The sequence below is a fragment of the Alligator mississippiensis genome, chromosome 4 (genome assembly GCF_030867095.1).
Source record: "Alligator mississippiensis isolate rAllMis1 chromosome 4, rAllMis1, whole genome shotgun sequence".
Taxonomy (NCBI): domain Eukaryota; kingdom Metazoa; phylum Chordata; order Crocodylia; family Alligatoridae; genus Alligator; species Alligator mississippiensis.
In genome coordinates, this window is record NC_081827.1 from 134515380 (window position 1) to 134530174 (window position 14795).

The 14795-nt window shown below is 41.9% G+C and overlaps 1 long non-coding RNA gene across 2 annotated transcripts in view; it reads left to right on the top strand.

Moving 5' to 3' along the window:
* Positions 1-4535: 4535 nt before the first annotated feature.
* The window catches only part of LOC109281908 (uncharacterized), a 33171-nt gene continuing 22911 nt past the window's right edge, over positions 4536-14795 (top strand). Inside the window, exons 1-3 of one of the 2 annotated variants that reach the window (XR_002088701.2) lie at positions 4536-4804; positions 6431-6530; positions 13978-14059. This is a non-coding gene — a long non-coding RNA (uncharacterized LOC109281908). The remainder of the gene's footprint in view (positions 4805-6430; positions 6531-13977; positions 14060-14795) is intronic. The other variant, XR_002088700.2, reaches the window with a different exon arrangement.

The window sequence follows — 14795 nt, forward strand, 5'->3', positions numbered from 1 at the left end:
AAGGAAGAGACAAGAGTGGAGCAGGGTCAACTTGGAGGAGGGGGGGCAAAGAAAGTCACAGTTGTGTGGAATGGGAAGAACAGCATGTGTCACTACACATGCTCCTCTTCAGAGCCTGGCATGGAACCTGCATCCTCCTAATCCCCTGCTGTCAGCAAAGACCCATGACATCCACTGGCAAAACATGTGCACCTCATTTTCTTGTATTAGCCCACACAGAAATTGATATGCTGCTGTTAGTATCAGCATTAGCTTGTGTAGCAGGGGGACATGAAACAGACCTAAGGGATCCATTCATCCTGATGATCTATCCATAAGATGCCACATGAGGGAATGCCTGGCTCTTTTTTTTTTTTCCTATTAACTTTTCTTAAATACGGGTAATTAGCCACACAAAGTATGCTGAAAGAACAGTGTTTCTGAGTGTTTCAAGTAAACTCAAGTTACTTGAAAACTAGGTAATGCCAAAATTGAAGATTCTTGTGCAATTTTAATTCAGTCACCTTCTGTGTCTGCCTTATGATATAGTCTTCAATTATGTGATCACATACAATTTTTTTTTTTCTATAGACTCCCTGCCTATGCACAGTGTGGCTCTGCCCTGGGGTCTGGTTTGTAGAAGTGTTGAGTATTCTTAGCTGCAGCTGAAGGTAGTGGAAGCTGCACTTGGCACACATAAAATGCTATAAAATGTTCAGTAGTCTGAAAAATCAGGTCCTAGGTGACTTAAATCAATTACTCTGTGCCTCAGTTCCTCATCAGTAAAATAGAAATAATGCAACCTCTTCACTTCATGAGATGTGTAAAAAATCTTAACATTTGTGAAGCACTAAAATTCTACAGTAATGAACAGCAGAAAAAAATCCATAAGAAAATGAGTTATCCTGGTCTTCAGAACTACATTTGAATAGTGTGTAGTAAATAAGAGCTAGGGCCACACATGGAGCAGCCATTTAAAACAATTTTGTTGTATTTATCCATTCCACTCCGAAGGATCCTGAAAAAAATGTAGCAAACTTTAGATAAAGTACTGAATTCCTACCTATGAGATGCAACCACATGTAGAGTGGAATGTAGAGACAGTTTAACAATTCTCTATGTTTTTGTATACTACTATAGTAGTGTTGAAGTAAATGTTGGCGTAATGTAATGTCGGTGTGATGGTCCAGAAAATATGCAAGAGGCAAGACTGTTTGTGGGTGGTATCTTTTATCTGCCGAAAAGTTTTATCCCAACTGCTTTTTTGGTTAGGCTTAGACAAACTTGTGGGTATCACAATACTCTTCCTTGGGTCTGTTATAGTACAGCTAGATGGCACAACTGTTGCATCCACTTTTCTCCCAGAGACCCAAGGAAGGGCACTGGGATACCTGAAAGCTTGTTTAACTATGCAGTTGGTCCAATAAAAAATAACATCCACAAAAATCCTTGCCACTAAAATACTGTATAACACTTTAGAGCAGGAAGTGACAAAGCATCCAATTAAAACTGCAGGGAGAAGTTGGGCAGGCAGAATTGAATTGCTCACGCTGAGGTTTGGCTAGCACACCATCACTAATACCTCAGCTCACACAAAATATGTTGCAAGCAGTTGGCTAAGTGTTTTATAGGTCATCAGAATGACGGCACTTCCAGCAACTGCTGTGGTCATGCTGGGGCATTGGTTCATTATGGAGCCAGAGGAAAGAGTGCTGCCTGCTGAACCACCAACACCAAATACTATACAAATGACCAGTTCATTCTGAGTCTTCCTGCCAAGAGTGGATCTGTTTTGTTTACAAAGTGTATTAGGAACAAGATGAAATGGCTGCAGACAACACAAGCAGGAATGTTTCCATGATCAGTAATATATGACTACTCTGATGTCTTTCCCAGAAGTCCTGCCTCCAGAAATATTTCTTGTAATGTTGACCACACAGATATCTGTGGTATGCTTACCCTTGTGCTGCCTGCTCCGAGATGGAGATGGTTTTCTTTTTATTAGGGAAAGATCAAAAGGCAGACTCTTAGGTTTCCTGCAGAGTTCAGGACCGAGATACAATTATTTGGATGTGCGAAACTCATGAAAAGGACCTGAATTCTAGTGCTGGTTTCTTTGAAAAGAGCAGGTTAGACCTGGAGCCATTAATGCAGCAATAATAGAATGCAAGGATTTTCACTTTGCCCTGGCATTTCAGTCTGTGCAGTACATCTGCTTTAGCAAGAATGGGGGAAGAAGAAGTAGTGATTGAAACTGAGCATAGGACTGAAAAAAGCTGAAAACTTGCTAGACATTCCTGTTGTTCTGACCTTTCCACTCTCTTATCTTCATGCAAAAACAGGAATAACATCTCAGTGAAACTACCTAGAGGCATCTGTAGTTTCTCATAAGGGAGGCTTTTCATCTCTGTTTCATTACATGGGAGGATTGCTCTTTTTTTTTCCTTCTGCAACAATAAAATCCACTGGATAGAGTGGAGCAGAGGAAGGTGTGGAAAAATGTAGAGACTGTTCAACATTTTGAACTCAAGTTAAAAGCTTAAATTCTGGAAAACATTTATTGAAAGATGGAAAATGCCCAAATCAGATAGTGCTCAGTACAGCTCCAGACAGAGGACTTGAAATTCATCCATGAAGCAAATTAAATTCAATTTTTGTTTTTACCTAGGATAAGCAAGGACAAAAAGGGGGTCATATCACAGCACAATGCAATTGGGAATGTGCATGTTGCACCACAAAAGGCTTGTTATTACTGAGCTTTTTGCTTGTCAGTCAGTTAAAATCATTCCATACCATTTACAGAAATTACAGGCTTAACCTAAGGAAAATGTTCATATTACAATGTGCAACTAAAATGTTAATTCCTAAAAACTAGTTAAAAAACGCTCCTCCACCCCACTCCCGGCAGACTTCAGGGACTTTCTGATCACATCTTTGGATTTTGAATATTTTTCCAAGACTCTTAGCTGTGAAACTAACACTTCACATCTTAACACCCCAGCTGTTAAAGCCAGAAAGCATCATCAACTAGCCTGACCTCCCATATAACAGACTGTAAAGCCTCACTGAGTCATTTTTGCATCAGGGCCCAGATCTTTGAAGTTATTTAGACACCTCCCTCCCACTGATGGACCCTGAATTGGTGAGGATTTGTATGGGATTTGGAACTGGGCCCTCTCAGACCCTGCCTTATAGCATGGCTGTAATCATAAGGAGTAAGGATCATAAGGATTCTAATACATAAGGAGTATAGGAAAATATTTTGATCTTAAGATCCAAAAATCCACTTCCCCGACATGGAAGGTAATTCTCTCTTGAGTACTGACTCATCCCTGGGGTAAGATCTGAGAAGTATTTTTAACTTCTAGTCTAGCTTTCTCCCTGAATGTTCTTTGTAGTTACATGCTGGCTGGTCCATTTTGCTGACCTATTGCTTTCAACCTTACTTGCATGCTGTTTCACCTTCATTTTTTACATCCTCTTCTAGGAATCTTTCTAGGGCTGTGTGAAATTTCACCAAGTGTTTAATTTCAAAGCTGTTTTGATGCGTTTCGAGCTCGAAACAGCAACATCAAAATGAAACAAAAAGCATCAAAACAGCTTTGAAACAAAATGAGGACAATCGAAACATTTTGAAAGTTTCAAAACGTTTTGAGTTTCGAAACAGCCCAGTGGTGGGAGGCAGGGGAGAGCCAGGGCTGCACTCTGAATGGCTCTGCAGCCCCATGTAGCTCAGCCCAGCAGGGAATGCGGCCCTGGCTCTCCCCACTTCCCACTGCTGAGCTGCACTCCGTGGGGCTGATGGAGCCAATCAGAGGGCAGCGCCAGCTCTGCCTGCCTCCCACCACCACGCTGTGCTCTGATTGGCTCCACCAGCCCCATGGAGCTGAGCCTGGTGGTGGGAGGTGGAGTGCATGTGGCCCATATGAGGCCATACTGATAGAAACCTACCAAAAGGCTAGGTTAGTACAGCCCATCTCAATATGATATACAGTAGTGGCCATTGCCTCCCACAGCACTGACTCTTTTTAAAGTTATGGTGAGCAACATTAAACTGAATGCATTTCAACTTCTTCTTCACTCCCTCAGCTGAGCTGCACCTTTCTTTCCCATTTGCAATGTGTCCTGTTTTTTAACCAGCCTTAAATATCTAGCAAACATCACAGAACAGGACCCCAAACAGCTTACCCAGAATCCCTCTGTCACCCCCTCTCTCAGCCTGTCACACATGAGATGGAGCTGGACCAGGTTGCCCTGTGCCTCATCTGCATATAAATTTTTGGATGGTCCCAGGATTCATGACAAGAATACCCAGTGCCAGGCATGAGTGAGGGACTAATTAGTATGTCGATCCTTTGTGGGGGATATCTGGAGTACACACACATACTGAGCAATGCTGAGCTGTGGGATTATCATGGCTTGAAACACAGTTGTCTCTGCTGGGGCCCAGCCCAAAGAATGGTACGATAAATCATAAGCCTTTTGCCTTTGGATTACTGCCATGAATAAGCAGAAGACACATGGAAAAGGAAAGAGTGGTACAGACTGTTCAAGAATGAGACCACCAGAGAGGAGGAATAAAACAAAGAGGAGGAGGAGGAGGGGGATAGTGAGGACAATGAAGATCCAGAAGCTGCAGAGCTGTAAAAGGACTGGAGAAAGAAACAGGGATTATAGAGGATGGAAGGGGCATGGAAGCAGTATGTGTGATTGTTAGGAGATGAAGTTGAGCAGGGGGACGTTATAGTAATGGGGATGATGATAGTTAACTATAGATGCATGTTCTGGACTGTCAAATGAAATGTACTGGTCTTAAGACAAGACAGTAAGTATGAGTGTATGTGTGTGTGTATATGTGTGTGTGTGTAGCTGCAAAAACAGGTACTATATGCAAGTAGATACAGGAGTGCTGTTTAAAAGTGTGTTTATGGAGTATGTGTGATTAAAATTTGCAGGAGGTTTAAAACAGGTAAACTATCTGTTCTGGATGAACTAAGTCTATGAGTACCTGTAGCACTTTCCTATATACAAGTTACAATGGGAATGTATCTTTCTAGATCAGTGTTTTTAAATTTATTTCTCACTTATACGTGCTCAGGGAAAGCAGGTTCTGACAGTAAGGAGGTGGGGAAGGGGCTGTAGGGGAAAGAAACTGGGAGAGAGCAAGAGGGCTACTTGGCCCCCTTGATTTACTTTCCTTGCTATAGCAGTGAGAGAGAGAGAGATTCAAGGCAAACCTCCAATAATTAGAGTCTATGCCTGTAGATTTATAATTAATTTATAATTTTTTCATATATAGAAGCTAACTATTGTGGGGTTGTATAATCAGGGTCATCTTATATTTGAGTGTGTATGGTATGTTGTACCAACTCTTACATGCTAGTATTGTTATGGTGCCCATTGTCTGGATACATGTTGATATTTATTATTTAGAGCTTAGAAAATGTTAGACAGACTTTCTATACCACTCCAAGCTTCATGTGAAGCTGTATCTCATCATCCCACCTTATCTAAAGCTATGCCCCAAAGAAAGCATTGAAAATGTAGAAATACTTCAATGATGTAGGCAATGGAAGGCACTAGAAGGCTCTGTATCCCCATGGTGGAAGGTACAGGGTGATCCAGAGCTCAATGCCTAATGTTCATTGTAAACTATGTTTAGAAGACCATATGGAGTCAATTGTTGGGGATATGTTAAGCACGCAAAGAGCACTCCGGGTCTTTTAAAGAAACCCCGACTTATCTTTCCAAATGAGTTCATGTAGTGCTTCAGTTAATTTTTGTCTAGTGCAAACCAAGTGGTTAGACAGGGTTTCTGTGCTTACAATGTTGCTAAAACATTTTCAGAAGTCATTTTTTGAAAATTTGTCCCAGGTTCAACTATAGCAAAGAGTGGGTTCCATACAATGTGACATTAGCCTATTTTGAAACAAAAAACAACTTGATTCTAGAGGGTCTTAAGAGCATATTTGCACATGCTGATACCACCTTTCTTCCCCAGAGCACTTAAACTATTCAGCATGCAAATATTTCACAGTGCTGAGATCCAGTCAGCTCTGGGATGAAGGCCAGCAAACTAATAGCAACACACTTGCTGTACAACTGTGACGGTAGGAGAAGTATTAACTGAAGAGACTGAGGCAAAGTACCTGTTGTCATGAAATAATGAACTTAATATTTAAGTTAGTTCATGTCTTAAAGATATTTTTAGCAAGTATGATGTGTTGCCATTAAGACCCCAGTTTGGATTTTTTTCAAATCAGAACGTTCTGGACTTCATGCATACAGCAAACTAGGATTTGTTTTATCATTGCTAATTAAGCAGCGAGATATAAAAAAAAAAATCAACATTACATTTCAGTTCATTTAAAAAAAACACCCCCCCCTCGTTAAATAATTGGCTACATAGATTCTTCCAGCCAGAAATAACTAGCCACATTGTTTATTCCAGATTACATCACCTCAAGCAACATTTCCAAGGTCACTGGAAAAAGCTAAGCATAAGCACCTGTTTAATATGCTTAAAAGACATATGACTTCATTGTCTATTGGTAAGTATATGTGTCTTATTTTAATTTAAGTAATCACCTTCTCTGATTATTCAGTGTATCTTGTTCACAGGAAAGCCACTCTTTAAACTGGGGACTATTTTTAGCATCTTCACTGTTATTATGGAAAAGTTGAGCTGGACTTCAGCCAGAATATGTGCATTTCTGGGAGTGAAGGGGAAAATACCTATTCTTTGTTCTTCTTTAAAGAAAATCACATCCAGAACTTAATGGAACAGTGCCTGTTCATGCCAAGTCAAATTGCATGCTGGATGTTAGTCCCTTATGCATCTCTTCTTCTATGCACCTTGATGATAGTATGCAAACTTAATTCAGACCTACCTAGGCCTATCATCTTACTATGCTTCTTTGCTGTATCTATTCAAAGGTAATTGGTACACACTACTTTTGTACTCCCTTGGAGTCCTTTTACATGCTTGTAGCAATTCCCTTGACTCTAAAGAGCATGCTCTTTAGTTCTCTTTGAATTTCTCAGTTATAATATTTCTCTTCCTTCACTTCCCTGTTCTTAATAAAAAAATCTTTCCATATCAACATACTCTGGCTTTCTATTCTTACTATGCCTCATGTTTCCAAACTTTATGCAACAATCTTGCTGCTGCTGCTTCTGTCTCTGATATGTAACAAAAAGTAGTTTTAAATGCAAATTTCTGAAAACCACTCTATTTATACCAACTGATTTTGGTAGAAGCTGTATTTCAATAACAAAGGAAAAGCTTTGTTCTTAATTAATTTCCTAGTCCCTTGACAAGATTGTAGTGCTCATGTAATGTACCACTGTGCATATTACTGCATTTACTCAAATCTAAGATGACCCTGAATTTAAGACACTCCCTTAACAATCAGATTATATATATGGAAAAGTTACAAATTTGTTATAATTTTTCAGGTATAGAATCTAATTATTGGAGAGTTGTCTTGAATTGTCCCCCTCCCACTGCCACAACACAGAAAATAGTGGCTAGGGGATCAGGTACCCCCTTGCCCTTTCCCTCCACTAAATATCTGACCCTATTGAGGCTCTGTTCCTTCCCTGAGCACATGGAAGCAAGGGGGTAATTTGAAATGCAAGGGACCAAAAAACACTGACTTTGAGATAAGCATACCTATAATAATTTGCATATAGGCAAATTAGCATGAGTATCTATAGATCTAGTTCATCCAATGCATTTTACCTTTTTTTTTGGAAACTGCTGCAAGTTTCAGCACAGCACATAACCATATTTTTGAGCAGTACTTTTGTACTCCCTTAAACATAGTACAAATTGTGCATAATATTACTCTAAAGCCAAAAGGCTTATGATTTATCATATAGTTTATTGGGCTGGGCCCCAGCAGTGTCAAAAGTGTTTCAAGCTATGGTGACCCTACAGCTCAGCACAGTATTGTGTGTGTACTCCAGACATCTCCCCCTTCCCCATCCCACAAAAGATCCATGTGCTAATCCTTGTGTCCCCACTCACAACTGGAACTGGGTGTCTTGTCATGAGTCCTGGGATGCTCCAAAAATGTATGTGCAGGTGAAGCGTAGGGCTACTTGGTTCAACTCCACATCATGGAGGGCAAGGCCACGTCAATCACATGCAATGGGCTCAGAGTGGGTGACAGAGCCTCTCACCTATGTAGATGTTTGGTAATGCTTGCCAGACATTTAAGGCTGGTGAAAGAACAGGAATCATTGTAAACAAGAAAGAGAGGGGCAGCTCAGATGCGGAAGTGAAGAACAAGTAAAATTGTATTCAATGTAGTAGCTCACCATGAATTAAGCACAATGGGCACTACCATATTCAGATGGACTGTATTGACTTAGCCTTATGGTAAGTTCCCATCAACATGTTTTCTCAATATGAGTCGGGTGTTTTACAGGTATGCTGAGTGTGGACTGAATTCAATCAGCTTCATGGTTGGTTTCTATTACTGAGCACACGTTGCTGCTGGCAGCAGTTTAATAATAGGCAATGTATTTAATGATGGTTTTCTTGTGTGTGAATATAAGAGGAGGGGCTTTGCCCCCACCATGTTGATGGGGGCAGTGGTGAGGGGGGGATCTCATTTTATATTTACTCATATATGGACTTTTAAAGTTAATGTAAGATGACAAATATCAAGTATTTTAACCAGAGGAGGGTGACTTTGCTTCTCAAACTTGGGTAAAATATTTAGCATACATCTGAGAGACTGCTGTGTGCTGCTGGCAAAATATTCTAAGATATTCAGCAAATAAGAGCTAGGGTTCTAGTATTCATAGAGTACTGCTACATGCCTGGTCACCCTGGGTACCACATGCAGTTACTTAAGTAACCTGGTTCTGGGTGAGGTGACATAGTTTGTTGTCTTTGAACCATATTAGCATTAAAATTGCCACATGCCTTTCTGGTTGAGCTGACAACAAAGAGTGATTCCAGGTAAAAATGAACCATCTTGAATGGCTGCATACCCCCAAACTTGAATCTCTTTTCAGGTGAGGTTCGTTTGGTTGCATTCTTTCTTATCTCTATTCAGCCAGGCTTTGTTTCCTCCCTCACTTTATTCTTCCTCCTTGACCCTCCCTCCTTGTAACTGGGATAGCATTTTCAGGGTCCAGGAGGGTATCTCAATACTTCTACCCCCTATAAACTATTGGAAATTGAATGGATGGTCTGGCCACTCATTAGAGTCAACACCATTATTCTTACAAAAAGTGTGTTAGGTTCTTTACCAGGATATAGAATACTGGGTCTGTGTCTATATGACAGTTGCTTCATCAGCACAGTTCCTAATACCATACTTGCACTGTCTTAAGAGTGAGCCTACCCTTTTCCCTCCTGTCCGCTCCTTTTTATTTCTTACAAGAAGGATGGGAGTAAAGGAGAATGTTCAAAACCAATCATATGCATAAGATTACCTTTTGAATCCTCCCAGCTTTCTAGGATGGAAGAGTCATTCATGACTGTCTACCTGAAGATATCAGCATGCAATGATGTAGCTGGGGAGTTCACACCAGCAGACACAAGCAGCCTTGAAGAATCTGTTTTTAAAGTCTTACATCAAAAGCAGTATAAAATGGCAGCAGCCAGATAGTCATCCTAGACATGCACATTGCAAGTGTACATCTTCAGTCTTTGGCATTGTGTCTGAAATCCATAGGTGTGGTGGTTTTGCAGTGGAAATTATTTGCAATTTATGCCACTTAGACATTTAACTAGCTGATTTTCAGGCACATCCAGATACTTTACATGAATGAATAAATAAGTGGCAAAATTGTGAAGCCCAAACTGGAAATCAATGCTAGAAGATATGGCTAAAATGAGCTCCAGGTATCAGCCAAATACTCAGCAATAACTCATTGACTTGTCCAGGGTGTAAGTCCTCTGAGAAGGTCTGAAAACTTAAACTTTACACAAATAAGTTTTCTGATAAGGAGTTTTGTAATTATTGGCTCTCAAAATGGCTTGTCAAATGCAGGAAGCAGCTAAATAACTATTTGGATAGCAACAAGACATTTTACTATCACTACAGATAACATATGCCACCTGCTGTTAACATGCTGGTCTTCACAACCTTATTTTATTATCCTTTGACAACAAAGCACAACCTTGAATATCACCACTGAAGGTAATTGGATAGTCTCTGTGTGAAATTAGTTCCTTTGCTGTACTGCCTGCTTATAGTTCTAATACTTTTCCTAAAACTAACGCACTGTCTTTGCCTTTTAATATTTCTTGTACTTTCTTTGTTGACTTTGTTGATTATAACTGCTATTTCTCTATATGACATGGTATTGTGGAATGTCAGTTTACACTACTTGCTGGGTTTGCCAAGTACTTTTTTAGATAAAATATTTCTCAGAGGTAGGTAAATATTACTATTTCCTTTTTATAGATACAGGAACTGTGGCAAGGAAATGTTAAGTGGCATGCCCCAGCTTACATAGCAAGTCAGTAGCAGAAATAGGGTTAGCTCTGTTAGATTTGTTGATTCCACACTGGTGCTCTTCTGCTCATCATCTGCTTCCTTAACTCAAGCAGCTGTCATTTACATTTAACTGAAGATTATATTCTTTTAAGCACCTTGAGCTGTTAGCTTGAAAGGCACAATGGAATAATAAGGATCTTACAGAGAGAAGAGGGAGGGAAGGGGAAGTGGTAAAATGAGGTGGCTAAGAAGAGGGGTTTGATTTGTGTCTCCTAAAATATATGAACATTTTGAAAAGCCATGACTGAGCTAATTCAGCAATAGGAAAGGTGCAGTTCAGGGGCTTGGACTTTTATGAAGCAGTAGCTTATCTCCAGTTTCTATAATACTGACTTGATAGTTACAAGGTGGCTTTTCTTACAGCCTCCCAATGAGCTTTTGAAAATAAAGGGGGGTGTGTGTGTGTGTGTGTGTGTGTGTGTGTGTGTGTGTGTGTTTTCTCCCTCAAAACCTGACAGTGATCACATAACAGCTCCCTGATAGTTGTGCCTTTCCTACCACCCCTACCCTTTTTAAATATGCTGAGTCTCCCCTTCTCTTACCTTGATGTAATATATGTGGTGTCTATATTTCAACTCCACATTTAAAAATCATAGGCAAGTTTTGACCCTGTAGCTATATTTCTTTACAGGCAGGAATGATCTCATGACTCAAGTGGGGCTGTATATGCACATGCTGACTGCTTGAGGTGGGATTATTTTGCTGAACAATCTGTGGTAAGCTTTTAAACCTGGCATGTAATGATGAAGTGAGCTTCCGCTCATGAAAGCTTGTTCTCTGTCTGGTTTGGTTAATCTATAAAGTGCGCATCTATCCAGACTTCAACTTTAAACTCTTCAAAGCGGGGACTATTTTAATCATGTGCTTATAGCGTATCCACCCAGTGCAGTTCTGCCACATGACCAGGCTCTTGAGCACTGCGCTGATGCTCCTACTAAGGAGAGTGCATAGCCAGGCTGCGCTCACCTACCTACTGCTGCAACACAACTGGTATAAATGCCCCTCATGGCATCTTACTTTACTCGGGTATATGTCTGTTGAAATCAAAGTCCATTCATACTGCCCTCCCCAGTACTCACAAAAGCACTCGTGGGTGGCATCTTTGGCCTGTGCCATGTGGTGGTGGCATGTCTCTGGTCAGCTCAGGGAGCTGGGCACCAGGCACTGTGTGGGGGCACAGTCACAGCTTCATTTTTATTCAAACAGGATGAAAAATGCCAGATTTTGGGGGGCAGACAAGGTACTTTTGGGTAAATCTGATATCCTTTATTAGGCCAACTCAGTTGGAAAAATTTGTCTTAAGCAAGCTTTGGGGCACAAATACCCTTAATCAGGCTGAGAAAGCATCTGCAGATGGTCTGTGCTCTTCCTGGATGAAGTAGTAAAACAGCCAGAGGGGTGTTGTTCTTTTTTTCTTCTTTTAATTTTTTGGGGAGGGGTTTTGCTTTCTTCTCCATCCTGGTCCCCCTTCAAATTCCCCCTGGACATTTTTTCCCATGGAAAAATGACCCCATTGGAGGGAAGGGGGTTTCCCCCCTTGCCTTTTCCTCTTCCCCCCCCTCCCCCCTTTTTCAGGAACCAGATGGCGCAGGAAGCGTGGGCTGGGGGCCCGCGGTGGGCTGCTGGCACTGAATGGCCAGAGCTGGGGCTGGCGCTGGGGCTGAGGCTGGAGCTGCTGCTGTGGCTGTTCCTGTCTCTCACAGGGAAGCTGCCGCTGTGCCCCAAGCCAGGGAAGTGGTCTCCCCTGCATTCAGTGCAGTGCTGTACAGCGCAGCACTGCCCTCAGTGCCCCCATGATGGGGTGGGAGCAGGAGCCTGGCCTTGCCTGACAAGTCTGTGCTGGGCTGGGTCGTGGGGGCGGGGTGGGCAGGGCTGTTGCTAAGGCAACCATGACCCTGGGCACAGTTCCTGTCTCCTATCACCCCCTTCCCCTCCCCCCATTGGCAACTGGTGCCTCTTGAGCGCTCTCAGGGTGTGCATGGGCACTCCCTATGCATTGCCACTGGTTCAGTGTCTTCATTAATGATCTGGAAGATGGGATGGAGTGCACTCTCAGCAAGTTCCTGGATAACATCAAGCTTGGGGAGTAGTAGATACACTGGAAGGTAGGGCCAGTATTCAAAGTGACCTAGACAAACTGGAAGATTGGGCCAAAAAAAATCTCATGAGGTTCAACAAGGACAAGTGCAAAGTCCTGCACTTAGGATGAAACAATTCCATGCTCCACTACAGGCTTGGGACCAACTGGCTAAGCAGTAGTTCTGCAGAAAAGGACTGGGGTTACAGTGGACAGTAAGCTGAATATGAGTCAACAGTGTGCCCTTGTTGCCAAGAATGCTAACAGTATACTGGGCTGCATTAGTAGAAGTGTTGCCAGCAGATCAAGGGAAGCAATTATTCCCCTCTACTCAGCACTGGTGAGGCCACATCTGGAGTACTGTATCCGGTTTTGGGCCCCCCACTACAGAAAGGATGTGGACAAGTTGGAGAGAGTCCAGTTAGGGGGCTGGAGCTTATTGACTTCCAAGAAGAGGGTGAGGGAACTGGGCTTATTTAGTCTGGGGAAGAGAAGACTGAGAGGCATTTGATAGCAGACTTTAACTACCTGAAGGGTGATTCCAGAGAGGATGGAGCTAGACTGTTCCAAAGAGGGTGGTGGCAGATGACAGAAGAAGGAGCAATGGTCTCAAGTTGTAGCGAGGGAAGTTTAGGTTTGATATTAGGAAAAGTCTTCTCACTAGGAGGGTGGTGAAGCACTAGAGAGGTGGTGGAATCTCCATACTTGGAGGTTTTTAAGGCCCAGCTTTGACAAAGCCCTGGATGGAATTCTCTAGCTGGAGATGGTCCTGTTTTGAGCAGGAGGTTGGATTAAATGAACTTCTGAGGTTCTTCCAACCCTAACTTTCTATGATTTTATGATTCACTGCACTGCCTTTAATTAAAGAAGTAGGTAGGTTGGAGTGTTATAGCCATGTTGGTCCAGGGAATATGCAAGAAGCAAGCTTTCGGACACAGAGCACCTGAGAGAGAACCAGTTACAGCCTAATTGAACAACTGGATAAAACAATTGCCATTTCATGTGCTAGATTTTTCAATATTCTATGATGGAAGTTATCTTGGCCTCTTTATTTCATCACAGTAACCTGAGTTTTGCTTCTACTCAGACATGGTCATTTCCACTTCCATTCCTTCTTATTCAGTACAGCTACTCCACGCTTAATGTTGTAGTTACATTCTTGAAAAATGTGACTTTAAGCGAATCGATGTTAAGCAAATCCAATTATGTCACAGTAGTTACCTACTAGCAGGCAGCGGCCAAACAACATTATAACCGAACACTGCGCAACTTTAAATGAGTATGTTCTCTAATAGATCAGTGACATAACAACAAAACATCATTAACCAGGATGACGTGAAGTGAGGAGTACCTGTACACTATCATCGTCTTCATTTAATTTTTTTATCCTTATTAAAGATTGAGGAAGTACTTGGGCCACACCTTGATTATGCTTGATCTTCACTACATCTTCAATGAGCAGTGGCCCCTAGAATGTAGGGTAAGGAGTTCATTTTTTTTGTTGAAGTTGTTTTCAGTGGGCATGTCTGTGTTAGACACCAACTGTGCAGTAGCCAAATAATACTGCACAGTAGTGTCACAGCACTAACAGTGCTAATATGCTACTGTGCAGTATTATTAGGCTACTGTGCTGTAGTGTCACTTAAAAGACATTCACTGGTGCTACCATGCAGTAATTCCAGTTACTGTGCATTTATTTAGTGCTTGCTTATACAAGTACTAAATAATGCTCGGTAACCACTGTGCAGAAGTGTCTTGTGTAGATGCACCCAGTTAGACAACAATCATAATGGATTAAGATAATCAAACCCCAGGATGTATCACTGCCAAAACTGTCACAGTTATGGAGGGGTGCTAGTGGCTCTGGGAAGAACTGTCTCTTGGCCCTTCCTGAGCCTTGTCTTGGTCCATTTTGGGAGCTCCTGTTAGAAGCCTTGAAAAGGAGGAGACCAGACCCAGCCTGCGGGCCGTTACTTACCCCAGGATTGGTAGATTAAAGGAGCCATGAAGTCACTTGACTCCCTCACTGCTGCCTGATGAGAAATGCTGCTGCCATTGCCAAGCAGTTGGTTTTAAACTTTGGGTGGAGCAGGAATCAAAGGGTGATGCAAGTGCACCCACTGCCCTCCCTCCCCCCAGATCAGCCTCTGTGGTCACTTACCAAGTAGGTAGGTTTAGAGCTAGTGTACAGTTACCCAGAGGGTACAATGAAGTTG